Genomic DNA, 9060 nt, shown 5'->3' on the forward strand with positions numbered 1-9060 from the left:
GTCTCTACTAAAAAATACAAAAAATTAGCCGGGCGTGGTGGCACGTGCCTGTAATCCCAGCTACTCGGGAGGCTGAGGCAGGAGAATGGCGTGAACCCGGGAGACGGGGCTTGCAGTGAACCAAGATCACACCACTGCCCTCCAGCCTGGGCGACAGGGCGAGACTCCGTCTCAAAAGAAAAAGAATTCTGGGTTGACGAGATTTAGATTTTTTTGTTTGTTTTTCTTTCAGAACTTTTAACTTGCTATAAACAGTATGTAATGTGTTGTTTTTCTCTCTGACTGTTTTCAAGGTTTTTTTATTTTTGTTTTTTGGCAGCTTGATTATTATGTTTATTATGTACTTAGGTGGGGCTTTCTTAGTATTATCCTTCTGAAGGTTTGCTGGGATCCTTGAATCTATTAATGCCTGATTTTCACCAAATTTGATAAATTTTCTGCCATATTTCTCCAATATATTTTTATGCCTCATCTCTCTTTCTTCTGTGGAAAATTCAATTACACACATGTAAAACGTTTTGAGGCTCTATACAATTCCACTCCCACCCCCCATCCCCAATCTTTTCTCTCTCTGTTTTTAAGGCTAGAATATTTCTATGGATCTAGCTTCAAGTATGCCAGCTCTTTTCTCTGTTATCTCAAATTTGCTGTTAAGCTAAGTGAAAATTTTAATTTCTGATATTATTTTTTCAATCCTAGAATAGCTTTCTGGTTCTTTTTTAAGAATTCTATTTTTCTGTTTAGGTTTCTCAATTTTAGGTTCATTTTGAAAAATATTAATATATTATTTTATTCCTTAAGCACAATTACAAGTGTGCTTTAAATTCCTTGTTTGCTAAGTCCAGTGTTTAGTAGGTCATCTCAGGGGTCATCTCTGTTGTCTTCTCTTTGAGTATGGAACACATTGTCTGGTTTTATCATATGTTGAGTCATTTTGAATTGTTTTCTGGTCATTGTAGAGATTTCAGAATCTGTCATGTTCTCCAAATTATATTAACTTCTGTTTTGACTACCAGGCAGTAAATGTAGCAGAAATCAAACTATAGTGTCCTTTAAAGTGGATGGTTGTTGAAATCTCAATTCAATTCTTTTAACCTCAGCAGAGCTGTTTGGAGAGTGTCTTGCTGTCTTAGTTCCGGCTGCTGTAACAGAATACTATAAGCCAGGTGGCTTATAAAGAACAGAAATGTATTTCTCAAGGTTCTGGAGGCTGGGAAGTCCAAAATCAAGGTACTGGAAGATGTGTTGTTTGGTGAGGGCCAGTTTCGTGGTTTATGGGCAGCCACGTTCTCCCAGTGTACTCACATAATGGAAGGGTTGAAGGAGTTCTCTGGGACTTCTTTCATGAAGGCACTAATCCCAGTCATATGGGCCCCACTATCCTGATCTGATCACTCCCCAAAGGGTTCATCTCCAAACACAATCTCATTAAAGATTAAGTTTCAACATATAAGTTAGGGGGCAGGCACATATATTCAGTCTATAGCACCCACTGATGCATATTTCAGAGGATAGCCAGGGATTGGGCATCATTTACACATAGAATATGGGGCTTTCTCCTTGACTGATTTCTCCTCAACATTTTGCCCAAGCTCCGTCCCTTGCTTCTTCAAGCCAATAACTGCAAGTTTACTTTCCTCGTTTTATCCACCTAGAATGGGCAGACTGGGTCTTGATCTTCCCTAAAAGCTGTAAAATAGGAAACTTACCCAGTGTTGTTCCCTTCTTCCAGTTGTCTGCCCCTTTCACTATCTGCCTGTTTTGGATTACTTTCCAGTGTTTTCAGGTACTTACATTTTATATTTTGTCTACACTTCATAGTTGTTTTGTTTTGTTTTGTTTTGTTTTGTTTTGTTTTGTTTGAGACAAAGTCTTGCTCTATCACCCAGGCTGGAGTGCAGTGGTGTGATCTCGGCTCACTGCAACCTCTGCCGCCCAGACTCTAGTAATTCTCCTGCCTCAGCCTCCTGAGTAGCTGGGATTACAGGCGTGCACCACTGCGCCCAGCTAATTTTTGTATTTTTAGTAGAGATGGGGTTTCACCCTGTTGGCCAGGCTAGTCTCAAACTCCCGACCTCAAGTGATCCACTTGCCTTCGTCTCCCAAAGTGCTGGTACTACAGGTGTAAACTACCACACCTGGTCTATACTTCATAGTTTTAGGGTTGATTGGTTCTGAAAGGACCCATTATTAGAAATCTATAACTTCACATTGGAAAGAGTTCTCATATTACAAACCTTTGAAAACATAATTTTATTGGCTGCTTCATTACAGGATTGCAGAATAATCTATTAGGTTAAACAATGTGAAATTGTCATTTTTCCAGGTCAGAAATGCTCAGATAATGGTAATTTCATATGGTTTAAACTAGTAATTGTGTTCTTAGATATTTATAATTTATTTTATCATTGAATATCTATGGGAATATAGAGTTTCCTATAGTTCAGTTTGCTTACATTGTATAGAGTCTTAGAAGTAGAATGCCTGGGTCTAAATTTATGTACGTCTTTAAACCTCTTCAATATAATTGCTATTTTTGTTATTAAATTGTAATATAAATAACATGTAATTTTTTTGTAAAATAGTTGCATACATTAATGACGTTTAATATGGCTTTCATCCTACAATTGTGTCATGCAATTACATTTTGGCTTTACTATTTTTTCTTTGGCAAAATATTATCAAGTTATTTAATTGATTTGTGTTTGTTCCTTATTATCCACACTGAATATATTCATTATGGTTTTTAGCTTCTCTACTTCATCTTTGGGTAAATGTATCAGAATATTTTAAGTACCCAGAAATATTTGAGACTTTCATCATCAAATTTCCTCCTTTATTCATATTTAAGACTTTAAAATCTGCTTAAATTTAGGAATTTCTAAAAATAATTTCAAATTTCATCTTAGATTCAGTGGGGACATGTGCAGGTTTGTTACATGGGTATATTACATGGTGCTACGGTTTGGGGTGTGAATGATCCTGTCACCCAGGATCATCGAGCATAGTACCCAGTAATTAATTTTGCAATCCTTAGTCCCCTCCTCCCCTCCCTCAGCTACTAGTCCCCATTGTCTAGTGTTGCCATCTTTATGTTTATGGGTACTCAATCTTTCACTCCAAGTTGTAAGTGAGAACGTGGTATTTAGTTTTCTGTTCCTGCCTTGATTTGCTTAGGATAATGGCCTTCAGCTGCATCCATGTTGCTAATGAGGACACAATTTTGTTGTTTATTTTATGGCTGCATGGTATTCCACGGTGTATACATTTTCGTATCCAATACACTGTTGATGGGCACCTAAGCTGATTCCATGTTTTTGCTATTGTGAATAGTGCTGCGATGAACATATGAGTGAATGTGTATTTTGGTAGAACTATTTATTTTCCTTTGCGTGTATACCTAGTAACGGGATTGCTGGGTTGAATGGTAGCTCTGTTTTAAGTTCTTTGAGAAATCTCCAAACTGCTTTACACAGTGGCTGAAATAATTTACATTCCCAGCAACAGTGTATAAGCGTTTACTTTTAGGAAACTTTTAAGATGGCTTCTATATGCAAGTAATAATATTTGAAAATGTGTTCTATATTTGTATTATTGTGCATTCACTCAGATATAGAAAAAGGAATCTTAGTCAATAAGTGTTTCCTGTTTGGAGGAAACTCTACTCAATATATGGGCAATACAAGTGTTATATATAAAGCTCTTGCCTGGTTATGTGACCTTAAGTGTTGTAGTATGAGCTGGCACAAAACTATCTAAGTGAGAAACACAAAGGATATGGCATAAGAGAGAGTAACTAATCCCCATAAGATAAGGCAAATTTTTCATGTCAATATAAACAGAAGATTTGGAACCCTTGCTGTGGGCTTACTGTACTGTGGCATAGTGCTTTGAATGCCTAAGAAGGTTTGTCTGTTTATCATATTCTGAAAAACAACATGAAAAAAATAAATTGATAGGTCTCGTTTAACCCCTGGAAGACAATAAATCCAATGCAATGCTTGTAAAAAAACTGAGTATGTTTGTGTTAGCACGGTGCATCACACACTAGCAACCTGTGATTTCAGTACATGTCTGCTAATTAATTTGTTTATTTTGTAGGAAAATAAAGTTAATTGAAAGCATGAAATATGGTTCCTAAACTATGCATGGAGAGGGCTAATTGGTCCCTGGCTTTTTAAAAAAACGGATAAAAATATGCCTTAAAAGGATGTCCTATTATACCATAGTTCAAAAGAATAAAGTCCCCACCCGTGTCTAAATGTATGCTAAACCTTAAGAATATCTTAAAGCAAGAATAGTAAATACCTAACACATGAGAATTATCTCTTGTATAATATCTGTGATAGAAATCATTAATAGGTCACTTTAACCTTTCCTGCTCAGCTCAGAGGCAGGGTCAGGATCCTTTGGACACAGTGTTTCAGTAAGTCACTACCAATCAGTTAGGTTAGTTTATGAAATGAAGAGTTTTTTTTTGCCATGTTTATGCCTTTTACTAAACAACCTATAACAAGAGAATAATCTTACTTAGAAACGTACCATGAAGAAGAATTATTTTGATTTTAAGAAACAGGAAACCATTGAAACTATTTTACATGAAACATTTTTTTGTCTCACCTAGCTACCAGGTCAAGTTGTATTCCAGTTTCAGCTTTTAATAAAAAATAACCTTTCAGTTTATTTGAAGATCTGGGTCTTGGAATATAATTGTCAAGTATCTGTCTCTCTCCTCTTTTCTCTATGGTGACTTTATTCTCAGGAAGGCTCTTTCTAAGTGGTGATAAGAAGAAGGGAGTTTCTCCTGCCTTATGTCATACCTCGGAGCAACCCTCAGTTTTTTCCTAGCAGCTCATAAATCCAAGGTAGGTTTCTCATTGGCTTCTGTTGGGTCTGATGCCCTTCATAGCTTTAGTCCCCATAGACTTAGGAGTAGAAAATATTGGCTGGTCGTGCCTGGGTCACATGGACCAGGGGTAACTAGAAAGCATTGGAATTAGCCTCAATTCGGCCACATAAACATAGGAGATATTATTCCCTAGGTCCAACCAGGCTAAATGAAGGGAGATAAATGCTTGGCAAGCAAAAAACAACAGGTATTCATGGTAGCTTCCATTCTTATTTTTCTTAACTATTCTTCTGAAATTGTTCTGATGACAGAGATTACAGTTGCATTAAGGATAAAGTTTAAGCAGTTATAATAAAAGTCTCCAAAGGAGATTGGCTCAAATTGAAAGGGGTCATTCAATTTTTTATGGTATTAAGTAGGTTCTGATGCTCAGTCATGTAGGAATTCAGGCCAGGGTGGGGTTTCTTCGTCATCCTCAACATGAGCCTTTTACTACTGTGGGTTAGTCAGAAGGAAAAGGAGAAGTGAATCTAGATTATCTTTAAGTAGATGAGCTGAGAGTTGCCAACAGCATTTTTCCTCACGTCTCTTTGATGAGAACCTAGTCCTAGAACCAAACTAAGTCAAAAGAGTGACTAGAAAATTTAGTCTTTAGGTTAGTGGCCCTGTGTCCAGAAGGAGAAAAAGAACTAGGCCGGGCGCGACTGGCTCACGCCTGTAATCCCAGCACTTTGGGAGGCCGAAGCGGGCGGATCACGAGGTCAGGAGACCATCCTGGCTCACATGGTGAAAATCAGTCTCTACCAAAAATACAAAAAGAAATGAGCCGGGCGGGTTGGCGGGCGCCTGTAGTCCCAGCTAGTCCCGGGGCTGAGGCAGGAGAACGGCGGGAACCCGGGAGGCGGAGGTTGCAGTGAGCTCCAGCCTGGGGGACAGAGCTAGAGTCCCTCCCATACAACAGCAGCAGCAGCAACAACAACAACAAACAGATTAGTGGGGGCAGAGGAAGCGGAGAACAACCTGTGGCTGCCACGAGCTCTTGTTGGTCTTTCCTTTTTCTCTAACATGTTTCTTTTACATCGAGTGGAAAACATACTTTCAAAAACAACTGGAAAAAAAAAGAAAAGGACAAACTTCATTTTGGCTATGTGTCTCTAAAAAGATCAGCCTTTATGCTCCTGGTATTACTCGCTATCCCACTATTCGACATTTGTCTTGTTTGCTGCAACAGAATAATAATCAATAAAATTATCTTCAAAGATGGCAGTGACTTTTCATCCTGTAAAATGATACAAGATTGAAAATTTGGAGATTTTTTTCAATATATTCTCGGCCATTAACCAGTTGTACAACTCTGATAAAATTTCTGAACCTTACTCTTTTCAGATATAAAAAGAAGCTATGGAAGATTGTGTTTTCTGAGGTCCCTTCCAGACTGAAAAGATTTCGTACCATGTTGGAAATAGAGAGGTGTAGAAGAAATTCTCATCCTCCAGACATATGAGAACTTTCTCCAACAAATAGGAATTCATCCTATAACTCAGTTCACAGCCCTTGGAGATAACACTTGGGGGCATAGGACTTTGGAGCAAACCATCAATAGGAGAGAAAACTCGTCATTGTAGGCATTGCTGATTGGAGGGTGGGAAATCCTTCTGACCTGCACAAGTAATCAATGGCTGCCTTAAAGCATGAGATTTGAAAACACTTAACATTATCTTGGCTACATAATTATAATGTTATTAATGGCCACAAAGTTTCTTAGCCTTTTTAAAAAATCCAGTGAAAGTATTTGATTTCATGACCTCCCAGGGCTGAATTATACATATTAATGATCCATGGCACGCAATACAAGATTTTACCTTTTTAGTTGTTCCAGAATTATTGCCCTTTGATTTTTAATACATATCCTTTTGTTCTTGTACTAAAGGACAAGTTAAAGGAGTATTGACTCTGTCAGGATAACTCTGCAGAATTAATATGGTCTTTTTAGCTTTATTAATATCTAAGCTGAAGTGGCTGCTTTGTACTTTCAAGGTTGCTTTTGAAGGATCTATTCCTCAGTGGAACATCCTGCTTCCTGCTTTTTATTTTTTATTTTATTTTTTTATTACAGCAGTTGGCCGGAAAGCCCCTGTTGATCTGTGACTATTTGGAACTGCTAGACTGAAATGCCATTTTCAAAACTCCAGCACTTCTGCTAAACAATTTTTCTAGGAATGATGCCACATCACTAGCTACTTGTATTTGCCAAAAGGCAATACTACTTCAATGGCCCTAGCTCTGGGAATGATACCAAATGATGGTTCAGGAGGGAGGGAGGCAGTAAATCAGCAGGAAAAGCTGAAAAATGCCCCAGCTTTTAATAGCTTTTATCTTTTTCCAGATGACTGGCGTATCTGTCTCACCTTCTGCTTCTATTCATGATAGGACCCTTGTCTCCCCCATTTTTATGGCTTGATATTAGTATTTTCATTCGAAATGGTCTTCCTCAATTATCAGAGAAAAAATTCACACCTTTCAAAGCTAAGGCAATCAAATTTCCATGTGACTCATAAGTAGATCTTCTTTCTCTAGCACCTAGGTGCAACTGTGGGATGCCGGATAGATTAGGATTGTATGTTGAATGGGAAATGGGTCTGAACGAAGTGTCAGACAGTAGAATGGGAGCCAGGGGAGGGTTCCAAAGCAGCAGCAGAAGGTATCTCTAGCAAGCATCCACTCTGGCTGGGGACTGTCTTCTGGTTCCAGCCTTACTGGAAGCTCAGGCTGTAGAGTTGTGAATTCCTGGGGCCAGGCAAGCCTAGATGTGTTGCCTGCTTTTGATAATGTATCAAAAATATGAACTCATCCTTGGAAGCGACAGCTATGAGGTGTTTCTTGGATGTAGAAATTTAGGTCATCTGTCTTCCTTTTGCATTGCCTTAAAAATACTATTTCCTTTCTTGGTTTATCATTTGCTTGCCTTCTTTCTTTCCATCCTTCCTTCCTTCCTTCCTTTCTGCCTCCCTTTTTTCCTTCCCTAGATTTTCCCTATCTCCCTCTTTTCTTTCGTAAAATTTGGTTGCCTGGGATAACATGTATTGCATACAAGCTGACTTCCTTACTGTCCCTAGTAAGCTATGTGTGGCTATTATTTCTTCATTTATATGCAATATCAGAAGCTTAGAAGTATGTTATCTCCCTTTCAATTAAAAACTCATAGTTAAGAACTGACCATCTTCTTGTTTTGGGTATTGTGGCTTGGTATTGTCTAATATATTTGGAGGGTATTTGATTTTTTAAAAAACTATTGGCCATGTCTATTGAGTTTCCTACTGAACCCTAGCACCCAGACCAGTGATTGATTAAATAGTAGGTGCTCAATAAATATTTGTTTTGTAAATAATGATTCTATTGTCAAGAAAACAAATCACCAAGAAAGAAGGAGCTATATATTTAAGAGTACTCTGTTCATCTGGCCAAAATGCAGTTCTGAGTCCCTTGCTCAGCTGATGTTCACCCAGAAGATGGTAAACTCCTGAGACCAACTTCGCTTTGTTGTTCTCTTGTGGTTCCTTGACCTTGGAAATGTTTTTCTACAGGCAGAGTATTTCCCCCTGTTGGAATTTTATTTAATATTCTATCTTTGTTTCTACTTTAGAAAACATGCCACGTGAATAATGATGCCTCAGGCAAAAGAAATCACTCCAGCAGTACAATTTAAACTTAGGACAAATCCTGCCCTCACTTGCATTCACAATTTGCCAAGGCAGTTGGTAAGAACTGTGCCCACACACAAATTGACAGAATCGAGGCCCCAAGGTTAGCGATGATTAAAATTTAAAAGTCCATTTATTCATTTTCAAAATGTTTTATTCGATTGCTTCTGAGGCAGAATCATGAGTTGCCTTCGCTTTTGCTGCTCCCGGTGGTGGCATCCAACTCCGAGGATAGCTCATCCAGCTCTGAGGGTAGGTCTGAGGGGAGCTAAATATCCTCATTGTTCAATGAGCTAGATGAAAACAAAACGAGGCTCTAAGGTCAATCTCACAGCCTTAGTGGAGTAAAAATTAGAAGTCAACAATTCTCTTACCAACAAAGAGGACTTGCATTCAACAGGATTTTTAAAAGTGGTATCCTGTAAAAATTTTGGAAAATACCACCATAAGGGAAAAAAATAAAGTGGCATATAAATCAAATGTAGTGCTAAAAATTATAATTTTTCCATA

The sequence above is a fragment of the Pan paniscus genome, chromosome 2 (assembly GCF_029289425.2).
Source record: "Pan paniscus chromosome 2, NHGRI_mPanPan1-v2.0_pri, whole genome shotgun sequence".
NCBI lineage: Eukaryota > Metazoa > Chordata > Mammalia > Primates > Hominidae > Pan > Pan paniscus.